General features: G+C 39.9%; 1 protein-coding gene across 1 annotated transcript in view; it reads left to right on the plus strand.

Moving 5' to 3' along the window:
• The first annotated feature begins 244 nt into the window (after positions 1-244).
• Positions 245-14,757, plus strand: part of EPS8 (epidermal growth factor receptor pathway substrate 8) — a 2,217,981-nt gene continuing 2,203,468 nt past the window's right edge. Inside the window, exon 1 of the mRNA XM_044087279.1 lies at positions 245-584. The gene's annotated coding sequence lies outside the window, so the exon portion shown is untranslated. The remainder of the gene's footprint in view (positions 585-14,757) is intronic.

The raw sequence follows: 14,757 nt of genomic DNA on the forward strand, positions 1-14,757 counted from the left end.
TGGTGTAGGAAAAAAATAAAACGCACACTTCTGATTTAGTACTATGATATCTATCCATGGCTGCCTTCAGAGTGTGCGTTATGGAGCCCCACACAGCTCTTTAGGAACAGGATATGGGACTCCTCCATTTTTTTTGTTTGCAGTGGTTGCCTTGGCAATCAGCCTTCCTAGCATGCAGCTGTAATGTTTGCTAGCAGTGCCACTCACACGACTGCCTTTTCCTCTGGAAAGCAAGGATTGGTCCCTCCTACTGCAATAGAACCTTGATTAGCACTGAGCAGTGTTTTAGAAGGCTGTCTGAAGCCAAAAGCTACTTAGGTGACTGTAATCTTCTGATAACCTTTTCTTGACGTCAATCACCTTCTCTGTGGAGTCTGGTCACTGAAAGCATTTGCTCCTCCGTTAAGTGCACAGTACTCATTGTGATTGGGTTTGTACTGTATTGCTGATTCCAATGTTTAGCCATTTTTTATTTGTTCCATTGTGCTGGCCCAGGGCCAAATGATTGCAGAGTTTTGGTGGAGGAATAAATGGATTATAGCAAAATGTGATTCATGCACAGCATTAAAAATGACAGCTTTAAGGTAATTCTTTATTTTTCTTTTGTTCTTTTTATGAATGAGGCAATTATAATTGGAGAGTAATGCATTAATACAGCATGGAAATGAGTGGCTTTTCAAAAAGCATTAGGCTGTAAAACCCCCTTTTCTTCCTTTGTGTGTTTGTTTGTGTTTATGGGCTTGCAAGTCTGTTTCTTCTTGATCTGGAAGTTAATTATGTGCGAGTATTCTTAATGAAAGTTCTCCAGGATAAATATTCTTCTCATGGCATACATCATGATATCCCTTGCTTTTAGTATTAGTTCTGTTCCATTTTGAGTGCTACCATTGCAATAACATGCCCTATCAGAGAAATCTGAAAAGGATGCTTGGAATTCCAAATTTAATTAAATTGCTTCCATGGACAGACTTAATTTATGTTTCAAATATGGATGAAGGAAGAAAATGATTCTGCATTATATTCTTAGGTTTACAATTCTGACTTATGTTTTAACACATTTACCTGTTGCTTTCTGCAAAACCTTCGGATGAATAATATCCTTTATTTGGGAGGCAGCCCTCTGCATACCTAAAAAGTAAGCAGTATTTTTGCATTCATTGGTATGCCTTTTCTAAAATGTTAATAACCACTTGCATACGGATTTCCTTCAAGCAAATAAACAATGTTTTTATAATATTGTTATATATTTATAATTATATGCATGGTATAGTGTCTTGAAGGAGCCTATTATTGATGGTTATACACTGCAAACTGATTTTTTTGAGATATGCAGACTTTCGGTTTATTTCTCCACCTTTTGTAAATGTGATGTGTTTTTCTTCGGTTATCTGCTGAAGAAAACACAACCTCTGGTGGTAGGGTGGTGGTGAGGAGCTAAATATAATGACCTTTCACCTGTTTGCATCTGGAAGGGATTCAGTTGCTGCTTATTTTACAGTTAACAGGGCAGCAAGGTTACTTGTTATACCAGCTGCACTGAGAAGTGCAACCTTTCTTGTTGTTTAGTAATGCATGCATAATGACATAGATTAAGGAGCTAGAGGCCTTCAGGGAAATGACAACAGTCACGTGTCCATATTATTTCTTACAGCTCATCTTGCAGGTGACAGTTGTTTGATGGATATTTTATATAGAGATCTATAAGCATGTGAATATTACAACTGTGCCATGCTTGTGGTGTTCTGCTTAAACTGACAAGTGTGATTGCGTTGATGGTGATTATGGTGCAACAAATGTGGCCGTGTAGGTGGTGATATGAGTGTAATGTTGAAGTGACAGTTGCAGTGGGATAAACCTGCTTGGCATGACAAGTGTAGATGTAGTAGTAGAGCAAAGAACCACTGGAACACACAAACTGCTAGTCTAGACCAAGAACACTTTGGTATAGATTAGCAGTTCATGTGTTCAGCGGTTCTTTGTTCTACTGTTTGCTGTTTGGATTTCCACTGGATTAACTTTTGTACAAGTGTAGATATAGCTGATGTGCCTGGTGTGATGATTATGGTATGTCCCTGGTGTGTGAAGAAGATTCGGGTAATGGATATAGTTGTTTTTAAGTGCCATTTTGAGTGGATAATGGAACAGTGTTACGTAATTGTTAAGCTGACAGTTGTGGATCTGTAGATGAGAGATATTATGTGATAAGTGAGATGTTTAATGAGTGTACATACTGAGGATAGAATGCCATAGCTGGTGCATGGGTTTATAGATGATCAAAGCAATAGAGACAATTGGAATGGGCTTTGTTAGACAGCAGGGCTGCTAAATGTTAGATGTAATCGGAATACCTTGCTTCACTGCATCCAGCTGTAAACCACCGTATCACTTTTAGTAGAGGACCTCATGTTAAGTTCAGTAACAGCTGACCTGGCAACAATTACAAATGGTGCCTCTCACTTACTTGAAATGTGGCATTGTCCTAACATCTGGGCAGGAGATCTACATGGCTTCAAGAGGGAATGTTTCCCAGTGAGGCACATTTTCCTTGCCATTCACTTGCATTGTGTAAGGACTGAACAATATTTCATTCTATGCTGTTTTTCTTGTTTTCTGAACAGTGTGTTGTATTCTTCATAGAGCTGTTGTTAATTCAGCATGGATATGCATTTGTTTTTCTTTCTTTACCAGGGAAGCCTGACTGAGTAATACCCATTTTCAGTGAAGGCCAGGGGAGAAAAGCTCCATTTGCTTACATTGCATTATACCAAGTTCCAGTTAAGCACAGAGTAGTTAAATTTCTGTTTACATTTATACATTTTAAGATTTTACAGAGGTGGAAGTTACTAAAGAGAAAGCCCACATGCAAGTTAATAGATTGTACAGGCAGCAGTTATGTATAAAATTTCAGTGAGAGGTTGAGTGTTTTCTGTTTAAGGAGAGTATTTGGAGAAATCATCTGGTGAATACAGAGTGTCACTCTGGTGATAAGTATGTGCAGGATCAGGCCTGGTTAAAACGTTGTTTAAGCAGTGGTTTAAAAGTACTGAGTTTGTCGGAGAGTTTTATTTGTGTGCAGATACTATTCCAGAGTTTAGCAATGTATTGGGAGTAGAGCAAGTCTCCTGCAACATTATTTGACTTATTTGTAGGTAATACGAATTTGTTACTAGAATGGGGGTCCCTTGCTGGACAGTAGGTCAGTAATAAGTTATGCAGTGCAGGGGAATTTTTCTGGATGTTGAATGAGTTTGTGCTGTAGCTAGTTGTGAATATGTTAAGTACTTGTGTAGTTCAAGCTAATTTAATTGCTTTAAGCTATGACAATGGTGGGTCCTATGAGGGAAATTGGTTGCAAATTTAATTATTTTATTGTAGCAGGAGGCAAGCTTCTTTTTTTTCAGTATCATGTAAGTTTGTTGGGATAGGAGAGGCATGTAAGAGAGTTGGCAGTAAGAAGGTGGTGGCTAGAGATTTTCTTGTGGTATCTGTAAGGAATCCATTGATCCTGTAAAGGGAGCCTAGTTTTTGGTGTATAGATTTAATGGTGTGCAGTATATGCTGGTCAGATTTGAGATTGTGGTCTATTATAACACCTACAAGTTTACTGTGACTTAGAGTTTCAATGACAGTATTATTTGCAAACTTTATGGTAAAAAAAAAATTGCTTTTGATTTTGGCAACATTTTAGTTAAAAAGCATTAACTTGGTTTTCTTGGGGTTGAATAGGAGGTTTTATTCTTTGAGACAGATTTCTACAGAGGAGAAAGATTTTTGGGTTATGTCTAGGAACTTACTTACTGTTGAGGTTGCACATATTAATGTTGAGTTGTCTGCATACTGAACTAAACTAGCATGGTGAGTGGATGTGTCGAGGTCATTAATAACTATATTAAATAGGTGAAGACCCAGGATGGAGCCCCGAAGGACACATGTAAGTAACTGGTTGAAAGGATGAGTAAGTTTCTTGCCATTTAAACTGCTTGTTGCCTTCCAGACAGGTAACTAAGAAATCACAACAAGGAGTTTTGTGAAAGTCCAGTTGAGAGTTAAACGAGCAATTGCTGGTGCGAGACAGTATCAAATGCCTTTGACAAGTTTAAAAACATCCAAAAACAATAGGACGACACAGGATAGGCTCCAGGTTATAAAACTTTAATCAGGCACAAGCGCTTTCACATCTGCTTCTTCAGGTGCATAAAAAACAGCAATACTTTCAAACATTGCTGAATGTATCACATGACAACAATTCATCACATGACTATATATATTCCATTACTATAAAATATTAAAGCTGTATAGTAACCGCAAAATAACTAAAAGTTCAAAGAAAATCCTAAAATGTATATTTTTTATATACTTTGTGCAATATAAACACACATTATTAAAATACATTTTCTTAAATACAGCTACTTTACCTACATAGAGGTCTGGCCTTTAACGTTGGTCTCAGTGGTATTTGTTGCAGGCTTAAGAACATAGTGGACACAAGCAGACCATTGTTTGTGTTGGTTTATTATATTAGTAAAATGTAGCAGAGCAGTAGTGATGCTGTGCTGGGGCCTAAAGCCATGATGTGTTTCTGAGAGCAGGTTACTTGAAGTTAGGTATTGCATCAGCTGCATATAAATGGATTTCTCTAATATTTTGGAGAGGGGGAGAGAATCTCTATCTGTATGTAATTATTAAACTTTGTAGATGTGCCACCTTTGTGCAGTGATTACATGTCGAATGTTTACCACAGTAACGGGACATATCTTTCTGTTGTGAACCTATTGTTTAGTATGGACACAGGGACTTCTGCAGACCATTTTTAGGTAGTCTTATGGTAGTTGGTCTACAGCTGTGGAAGTACTTTTTAGTTTGAGTCAACTTCCTTACGAGCGAGGTAGGTACTGGACTAAAACTGAAGAGCTGTGAGTGGCTTTGATTGAGCAAGGGTAGAGAGAGGGGGGGGGGATGTATTGGTGTCCAAGAGAGAGAATACTGATTGTATAAAGTAGGAATTAAACTGTGGGTGTATAGAGTTTGTCGTATCGTTTGTTTTTGGAGAGGGAGTGGTGGTCTTCCCAAGGTGGAGTAGTTTATTTAGTGATGACCAAAAAAGTTTTGGATGTTTTAGTCTTGTATATTGGTATAATATCTTTGCTTATCCTGTTTGATGTGCAGTTTTGCAAGGTTTCTAAGATGTCTAAATTGCTGGAAGACATCTATTTTTATACCATTTTTTCCAGGCTTTATCCCTTTTGTCATGATTTTTTTTTCTTTCTTGTCAGCCATGGTGTGGGGTTGGACTTTACTCTCTTATTATGTACTGGTGATGATTTATTTAGGGTCTGTAAGAATATGTTAGTGTTCTACAGCAGTATGTAGCGGCATTATTCTAAGTACATTCCAGTTATATTGTTTGTGTTTCATTGAAAATATATTTGCTAAAATTGATTGTATTTTGTATGTGATTATAGATAATGTGTTTATTTAGGTTATAGTGAGTTCTAATAGCATATGTTGGTATGTGGTCACTTATGCTATCTGAGGGGCAGCCTACTTTTGTCAGTTTGTCTGGTTTGTTTGTAAGAATCCAGTCTAACATTGAGTGTCTCCCTGAAGTTTTTTTGAGGTGGGACATCCAGTACAGGGTACTTTCAACAGTATCAGTGTTATTTCCTGGTGGTATATAAATTGCTGTTAACTATAGTTTTCCTATTGTTGATTTTTAGGAGTGTTATTAGAAGATCAGCATTGTTAAATTTGGGCATTTTTTTTTAATTTCTCCAAGTCTTTTGAGTTTCTAATACCATGACAGGAATGGAACCCATTCCTAAGTTAGAGTATGATTAAAGTTCATGAAATTAGTATTGTTTCAATCTTTGATGTCAGCCAGAAGTGCTCTTCGTAGCACCCGCAATGTGCCCAGTAATGACTCCTCCTGCAATTCATATGGGTTTTTATGTATTGGTAACATATCTACATATGATTGTAGATTCTTTTTTGTAAGACCCATTCCTCTTACTACTATTGGAACTGTCTGGATATCTTTCTTCCACATTGCTCTCATTTCTGCCTGCAAATCCTGATTGCATTTTTATTTGGAGACATTTGTTATTTTCTTCACCCCATGCCATTGTGATTTTCAGTGTGCAATTGAAGCATTCCGTTTAACATTAATCGATATCCATATCCTTAACTATAGTCCTAAGCTGAGCTTGTGGTAGTGACTGAAAGGAGACTTCAGATACCACCATTGTATTCTTTTCCAGGGTTAATGAGCTAAACTCACTGTCTGTGACAGAGATACTAGCTTGGCAGTCTGTCAAGATGTTGGTGTGGAGCCACTGCTTTTTCAGACAGAGATGAGTCAGACATGATGACTTGTGAGGCTCCTTCCTTGGCACTTCATGTAGGAGTTCTAGCAGGCAGACCCCACTAGAGGTGGTCCTTTGACAAACCCAGGCTATGCTAGCAGAGGCTATATTACTTGGCTTCCATGGGAATGTCTGGGGATCTTGCTGGAATGGCTGGAGTCTGTTGTTGGGGACAAGTTAGTCTTGTCTACACTACTTTATCTTATTATAAGATTGACCCCCAGTAAGCTAAACAATGTGTAGAATAGATGAATGGCTGGGACACTGGAAATGGTAGAAATTGTGTGGGTGGATGTTATAGAACAGAGGTTTGGTATGTAAATCAGACATTTCTGACTGCTACATTTGTAGAGGAAGAGAACATCAGCCTGGAACTTGGAGGACAGTTCTAGAAATCCTGGCTACATCACTAAGGTGGAAAGAAGAAATGTAATAATCATCCAGTGTTTGAGGTCCTGCAAAATAGCAGGACTTATGGAATGCTGATGTGCACAGTCTGTAGTGTCATTAATGCCCTGTGCATCTCCTAAAAACTTTTATATAGTGTCTCTCTCTCTCTTTTAGAAATCTCAGCCTTAATTTGTAGTGGATATTCCATAACATTACTGTTTGTTTTATATGTGTATTTTTTATCATGATGTATACAGCAACAGACAGGTTCGCATCTCCCTTGAACATCACTTGCTTCCTTTGAAGCTCTTCAAGTCTGGCTTTGTCACACGGAGCTTGTATCTCACCAGAGCAAAGTGAGATAATTGTCATTCTGTTCACCTCCCCAATGTAGTGCTCCACAAAGACCCCAGTTTCCAGTTACTGCCTGCCTCTTGCAACACAACTGTGAGTAGAGTGGATTGAGGAGAGTTCTTGAGTGATTAAACCTCTGCTTTACAAGCTTAAATGTCTGACTATCCATTTATTGTTTGTTCTCGTTTTAATGCCCATTAACTGGAGTCCTTTCCCAAACATGGGCAGCTGTCATATTGACACTAGAGCCACCTTTTCTGTTGCTTTAGGGAGCATGCATAGTATATTCAAATAAATACATTTAAATAAGTAATGTACTTTGTTATCCTGTATGACTGATATGAATGATTGCAAGTGGTGAAGCATACATGAGCCCAATAAAACATTGAGAGTATTTATAGCAACAAGTGATTTTGAGAATGAAGCTCAAAAGGTGTTCTCCAAGACAATAAAGCTCTGAGATTTGTCAGCAGCCTTGTGCAAAAATGATTTCTCCTATGAAGCCTTGGTCAGGTGGCATTTGATCATGGCTGTAGAGCCGGCATTTCAATATGGAGAAAGGGTCAAGTGGCTGCAAATTTGTTACTTTTAAAGCGATGTGTGGTTCTCTTGTTAGAAATCGGGAGCTCAAATTGCAACAAAATATCCGTCTTTTTGTGAAAAACATGGTTTATCATTTTTTGAATTCTAGAAAATTTTTAACTGTACATTAGAATGAATAAATCATGAGTAAAAACAAAAATATCTACCTCTTAAGCTATTGTGTGTGTGTCAACCTGTATCAAATGTAGCAGTACATGTAAAATGATACCGTAAGTAAGCGCACAACGGAGGAAGAACAGCTGGCCAATGAGACATTGACCATATTTGCATTGCTGCTTCTCATATCAACCCTCTAAGGTATTTTTTTCGTAGGATGTCATTTTGTATTTGAATCATGAGTCATTTCCCTGAATTTTCTTTGGCTTTCTTGCTGCATCTGTGTCCAAAATATCCATCAGGCTGTCAGATAACCGAGGAAGATGACTGACGAAAATGTGTAAAAACATCCCAGTTGGGAATTCTTTGAGAAGTGGAGTGCAAACAAAACATGCATATGTTTAATTATTTATTTTATTTTCAAATGACAGGTTCAACAAATCAAAAGCAGGTCATACAGCCAAATATCAAATCTGACAGGCAATTCTTCATATGAAAGTCTGTTAAAGCTTAAATCTACAAATAATTAAAATACTAATATTGAAAAAAATGTACAAATATGTATGACAGACATGACAGATGGAGATGAAGTTCCTACAGATACAGTAAGAAAATATTTAATAAAAAGAGGTAGGATCTAAGTCAGTTAACTAAGGATAATAAAGATTAACAAATTAATTAAGTATATTTTAGAAAAGTTAAGTTAAATGGTATAGAGGCTGAGGGGAGCATAAAGGGTGAGCATGGTTGTAAAGAAAGGTACAGTTTGCTTCAGACTGGATATGTTTTTAATCTTGTAGTCTGAGTTTAATATATGACAGGATTCCTTATATGGATGATGAAAGTGTTTATTATATAGATGTACAATTGATAAACATCCTTGTTTGATCACACACACACACACACACTCTCTCTCTCTATATATATATATATATATATATATATATATATATATATATATATATATATTTTTTTTTTTTTCATTCTTAGGTATACATTAACAGTTTCACAGGAGGTTAAAAAGCAAGCTTTCAGCCACACATATCCTTTTAACTTGCTGTGAATTGGAGTTGGCCCTGATGTTCATCGTGTTTCACTGTTGCAGTCATCACTGTAGGGTTCTTCCTGCTGGCAGGCAGCCCTCGGTTGGCCAGAATCCCAAAGTCTGGGTCCGGCGTCGGCTGTGAACGCATCTTCCCTGACGTCAGTGCACCAGGGGTACAAAGCCTCCAGCCGACACCATGTTCCCCAGTCTTTCTTGTTGCGCGGTGCCCGAAGCAGAAGCAGTTCGCAAGTGCCGGTCGGCTGTCTCCTGTTACTTTTGGTGCTTCAGTCAGAAGATTTTCTTCTTAAAGCGAAGTACCCCGTTGGGGAAACTCTTTTCTTGCTCCAGTCCGATGTCAGAAAAATTTACTAATTGTATTTCATGTGGGAAGCAAATACCTCATAAGGATTTCCATTCTTACTGTATTCCTTGCCTAGGCCCTGACCACGACATAGCTAGTTGTCGGTTTTGTGCTAGATTTAATCAACGAACTATTAAAAGGAGATACGATTTTGCCTTTCATTATTTTGGGAGAAGATTTAATTATAACATGTCGTCGGACATGCTTCCGACTACCGGAATTCATAAAAGGTGCAAGGATAAGAATAGGCCTCTGAGGTCCAAATCAGACGATTCTCTTCTACAGCCAGTTGCCAGTTCAGCCATCGTCAGTGAGGCGCTTTCGCAGCCCCTGTCGTCCGCCATTTCAGAACCGCTTGCCGATACCTACTCCCACGAGGAGCCGACGAGGCCTTCAGATCTTCAAGGTGCTGGACCTTCGGACAATGCTTCCTCGGATGGGTCCGGAGCCGCTGTGCAGGTACCTGCTTCCGGGGGGGTCTTCAGGCCTACACAGCTGCAGATAAAGACAAAGGCAAAGGCAAAGACTCCTTCTGAAGCAAAGACTCAAGCCCAGGCCTCCTCTGATCCGGGACATAAATCTCAAAAGCAAACGCTTAAAATGGCTGAGGACCTATTGACTATGATTAGGGGCTACCATCCCCCTCCAGACAAAAGGCCAAGACAAGAGTTAAATTATGAATCGTCTGATCAGGTTTCTGTCTCTTCAGTTTCCTCCTCTGAACAGGATTACACTTTCCCTCCTTACGAGGATTCTGATGCTGAAGATTCCATTCTTTCAGCTTCTCCTCCTGAAGATTACTCTTTTGGGGAGACTTTACATGACATGAGGGAACATTTTCTTTGGGAAAGGCTGGAGTATTCTGAATCTAAGAGAAGGTTTAGGGATTTCCTTCTTCCCCAACACAGGCCCCTTGCTATCCCTCCTGTTTTGGATATTGTGGATGATGTTACTGAATCTTATCTATCTCCTGACTGTTTTCCTCCGGCCCCTGTTAAACCTGATAGATATTACAGGGTTCCTGACTCACACAAGTTTCTATTTAAAAATCCTACTGCTGACCCAGAAATCATTTCTCAGGGTCCTAAAGGTGTTAAGGCTGCCACTGCTAAGAACCCTATTCCTTCTGATAGGGATTCCAGAGCTTTGGAGAGATGGGGCAAAAAAGTGTACACTTCTGCAACTTTGTCTGTTAGAGCTTTGCATTGTCAATTTCATATGTTGAAATATCAGCAATACCTTTTGTCTGTTATGAAACAAAAAAATGTTGGCCATTTCTGCTTGTGCAGATAATAAGGAATTACAAGATTTGATGCATGCTACTGAGCAAGTGGGAAAACATACCTTACACTGTGGTTTTGATGCTTTGGAGGCCTCTTACAGGGCGGCTGCCACTGGCATGGTCATTAGAAGGCATGCTTGGTTAAAGGAACAAAATTTGCCTTATCAGGTAAAAGCAAAATTACTGGATGCTCCTGTTCAACATAATGTTTCGTTTGGGCCTAAGGCTGAAGAGGTTTTAAAGAAAATGGAGGATAAGGCAAAATCCATGCAAACAGTTAAAGATTTTTTTACAAGTTCAGCCTCCTAGATTCAGCAGAAACTGGCCAGCTAAAAATTGGTCCTTTCCCAGCTCGGACAGGCCTCAGAGGGGTAGATATAGATGCCCCAGAGGGAGGGCCCAAACACAGACTTCATACAGGCCTAGACAGTGGAGTGTTTCCACCCCCAAGGGGGGAGAAGATAGGTCACAACCTTATAGAAAACCAGCACAATGACTCCCCATGCATGGCTCAAGGACTCTTCCCTTTGGAAGCTCCTCTAGGAGGAAAACTTTCTCTTTTTCACCAAAATTGGACTTGCATAACCCAAGACAAATGGGTTCCGGATGTAGTTTTAAGAGGTTACAAATTCCACTTTCACACCTTGCCAAAACCAAATGGATGGCCAGACCTGCCAAAAAAAATCAATGGGCAGAGGCATTAAAACAGGTGAGGTCCCTCATGGCTATGAGGGCCGTAGAACTGGTTCCAAATTCAGAGATGGGGCAAGGTTTTTATTCGAGACTCTTTCTAGTTCCCAGAAAGGAAAATTCTTGGAGACCCATCCTGGATCTGTCAGTCTTAAATACTTTCCTGGAGATACCAGAGTTCAAGATGCTTACTCTGCAGCAGCTCCTGCCAATGTTGAGCAAAAAATGCATGGATGGTGCCATTGGATTTAAAGGAGGCTTACCTGCACATTCCAATCAGATAGGAGTGCAGAAGATACCTCAGGTTAAAGGCAGGCTCGAAGCATTACCAATTCTCTGCGCTGCCCTTTGGCTTATCTACTGCGCCCAGGGTCTTTACCAAGTGCCTGGCACCAGTTGTAGCTTACTGCAGACTCAAGGGAATTCAAATTTTCCCTTATTTGGACGACTGCCTTATTCAAGCAGGCAACAAGGACATTTTACTCCAGCACCTGGAATTTGTTCAGAATCTACTCAAGTGCCTGGGATTCACAGTGAACCTAAAAAAGTCAAATTTGGTACCCACTCAACAGATAAAATTCCTGGGTGCAATTTTAAACACTACAGCCCAGATGGCATACCTGACACCAGAAAAACAAATGCAACTGGCTTCAACTTTCAAAAGCCTGGCGTCAGTGTCTCAGCTAACTGCAAGAAAATTTCGGCAGGCTTTGGGTTACATGGCATCCTGCTCATACCATATGCAAGACTGCATATGAGGAAGATACAATGGTACCTAAAAAGCGTATGGTCCCAACATTGTCACAGTCTGGAAACCATGATTGCAGTCTTGCCTTGCCTACAAAAAGAATTTCTTTGGTGGGCCACGGCATGTCTTCAAAACAAAGGGAAAGCCTTCAGTCTACCTCCAGCCTACCAAGTGATAACCACGGATGCCTCTGATTATGCATGGGGAGCCCATATGCAGGGAAAAGGCATGCAAAGTTCATGGACAGAGGATCAGATGCACCTGCACATCAACTTAAAAGAGATGTTAGCTGTGCAGAATGCCCTCATGGCTTTCAGGGAACTTTTACAGCCGGGGCAGTTACTGATAAAGCCTAGTACTAGGAAATCTTATGCAGGAAAATGGAAGAGATTTTGTACCTGGATGCAAGCTCAGGATTCGGATCCTCTCATTCCAAACATTCCTCTGATTTTACTGTACCTAACAGAGATGTTGCACATGGGCTTATCTTTTTCCTCCATAAAAATACATGCCTCTGCTATTTCTGTGCATTATAACACAGATCCACCAATTTTTTCACATCCACTTCTTAAACAATATCTCAGAGGGGCAAACAATTACCCCTAGGAGATCACCCATTCCTGCTTGGGACCTCAATTATGTACTGGAAAAGCTTACTCAGCCATCTTTTGAGCCTGCTGCCACATCCAATATAAAGTACTTATTATGGAAGACTGCTATCCTTTTGGCTTTAACTTCAGCCAGGAGAGTCTCGGAGTTACAAGCACTCATGGCTGTGGAACCTTACATTATTTTTCATCAAGACAGGGTTTCTTTGAGGACTAACCCTACTTTCATGCCTAAAGTGGTTTCTAAAGTGGCTTTAAATCAAACTATTCACCTGCCAACTTTTTTCCCTAATCCTCAAAATAAGGGGGAGAGGATCTTGCATTCTTTGGAAATACATAGGCAGCTTCGTTTTTACCTGAACAGAACCAAGGATGTCAGGAAAACAGAACAACTGTTTGTTGCTTATGCAGCTAATTCTCAAGGCAAAGCTATTTCAAAACAGACCATTTCTAAATGGATTGCTCATGGTATCAGATTTTGTTACTCTCATCATGGAAAGCAAATTCCTGGTAGCATAAGGACACACTCTACCAGAGCTGCTGCTACTTCAGCTGCCTTTCTCAGGGGAGTTCCTACCAAAGATATTTTGGAAGATGCCACTTGAGTTCACTGCATACTTTCTCTAAGCACTATAATCTCCCTCTTTACTCTAAATCTAGGGCAGGCTTTGCTTCTGCAGTCTTGCAAGGCCTTCTAGCCGCCCCTTCTGTTCTATAACCACCACCCTATTTCTCAGCTTTGGGATTCAACCCTACAGTGATGACTGCAACAGTGAAACACGATGAACATAGTACAGTTGTGTACACTTACCATAAATGTAGATGTTTGAGTGTCTTCACTGTTGCAGTCTGGGTTACCCTCCCTCCTGTCCCCTCTTATACTTTTATTGGTGTTGTTCTCTGCCTTTCCCTTCTTCTGAAGTGTATTTGCTGCAGGTTATGGGGAAAGTTGTATGTTATACTTTTGTAGTGTTTTGTTCTATGGTTAGCCTTTATTTTTGGGCACCTGACATCTAGGGCAAGAAAAACTGGGGAACATGGCGTCTGCTGGAGGCTTTGTACCCCTGGCGCACTGACATCAGAGAAGATGCGTTCACAGCCAACGCCGGACCCAGACTTTGGGATTCTGACTGACCGAGGGCTGCCTGCCAGCAGGAAGAACCCTACAGTGATGACTGCAACAGTGAAGACACGCAAACATCTACATTTATGGTAAGTGTACACAACTGTACTTTTGTTATATCCATATATGTATACCATCATTCTGCAGTTTAAGACACTCCGGAAAAACAAACAGTGCCAGTTGAAATATTTTCTTTGTTGTTTCTAGTCTTACCAGTTTGGACATATGATATGGTTGGTTCTAGGACTGTTAATCATGTCTGGTGTGTGCATGTGGTGTTTTTTTCATTTGTTTAAAAAGGGAATGAAATTTGATCATTTTCTGGGATGTGGAGATTGGAGTGGGATAAGTTTGCTGCACTCCCTAACTAAATTATCCAGTTACATGATTGGGAAGGATAGGTTCCTCTTTGCAGTGAACTTTACCAATAAAGTGTTTGTTTTTGACCAAATGTCCAAAATTAGTTTTTAAACATTTTGCAATTGAGAGATTATCTGTGTACGTACTAGTAAAGTTCAAATGTACATTGGAAATATCATGACAATTATTTTGTAGTGGCTTTATTTCCTGCCTGTGTTGCCAGCAACTGAGATTTGAATAGCATTCCCAGTATTATCAGGGAGGGTCTGATGTAGTTGCAGGGGCCAGCTTGCTCTCTCTCTCTCTCTCTCATTTTAGAAGGGAGGCATGCATTGAGTGTGTGGCACTGCTGTCTCCTGAAGACTAGAGAACTTTTGGTATCTTTGCTCCTGAAACTCTGTTGGCTGATCTCCCACCAGTGCTTTGGGTCTGCACATCTGGAAACAGTCATGATTAATTGTTTACTTGGTCACGTTGCATACTGGGATGCAGTCAAGGGCAAAGATTAAAAGGTGACACCCCTCAGCTTCTCAAGTTGATATTGGTGCACATGTTCCACTGTAGCGTACTAGTGAGGTCATCAAATGGGGACTGGAATATAGGGCTGCAGAAATTTAATATAAGAAAGGAAATATCACATGAGTGAAGCTACAGCAGGAGTTGCACAAGATAGATGTTTTCATTGGATGACCTGATAATTTTGAGATGAGGCAACCATTAGTGCCCCCATCGACC

Source organism: Protopterus annectens, chromosome 11.part0 (assembly GCF_019279795.1).
Source record: "Protopterus annectens isolate FY-2018-M chromosome 11.part0, PAN1.0, whole genome shotgun sequence".
Lineage (NCBI taxonomy): Eukaryota > Metazoa > Chordata > Ceratodontiformes > Protopteridae > Protopterus > Protopterus annectens.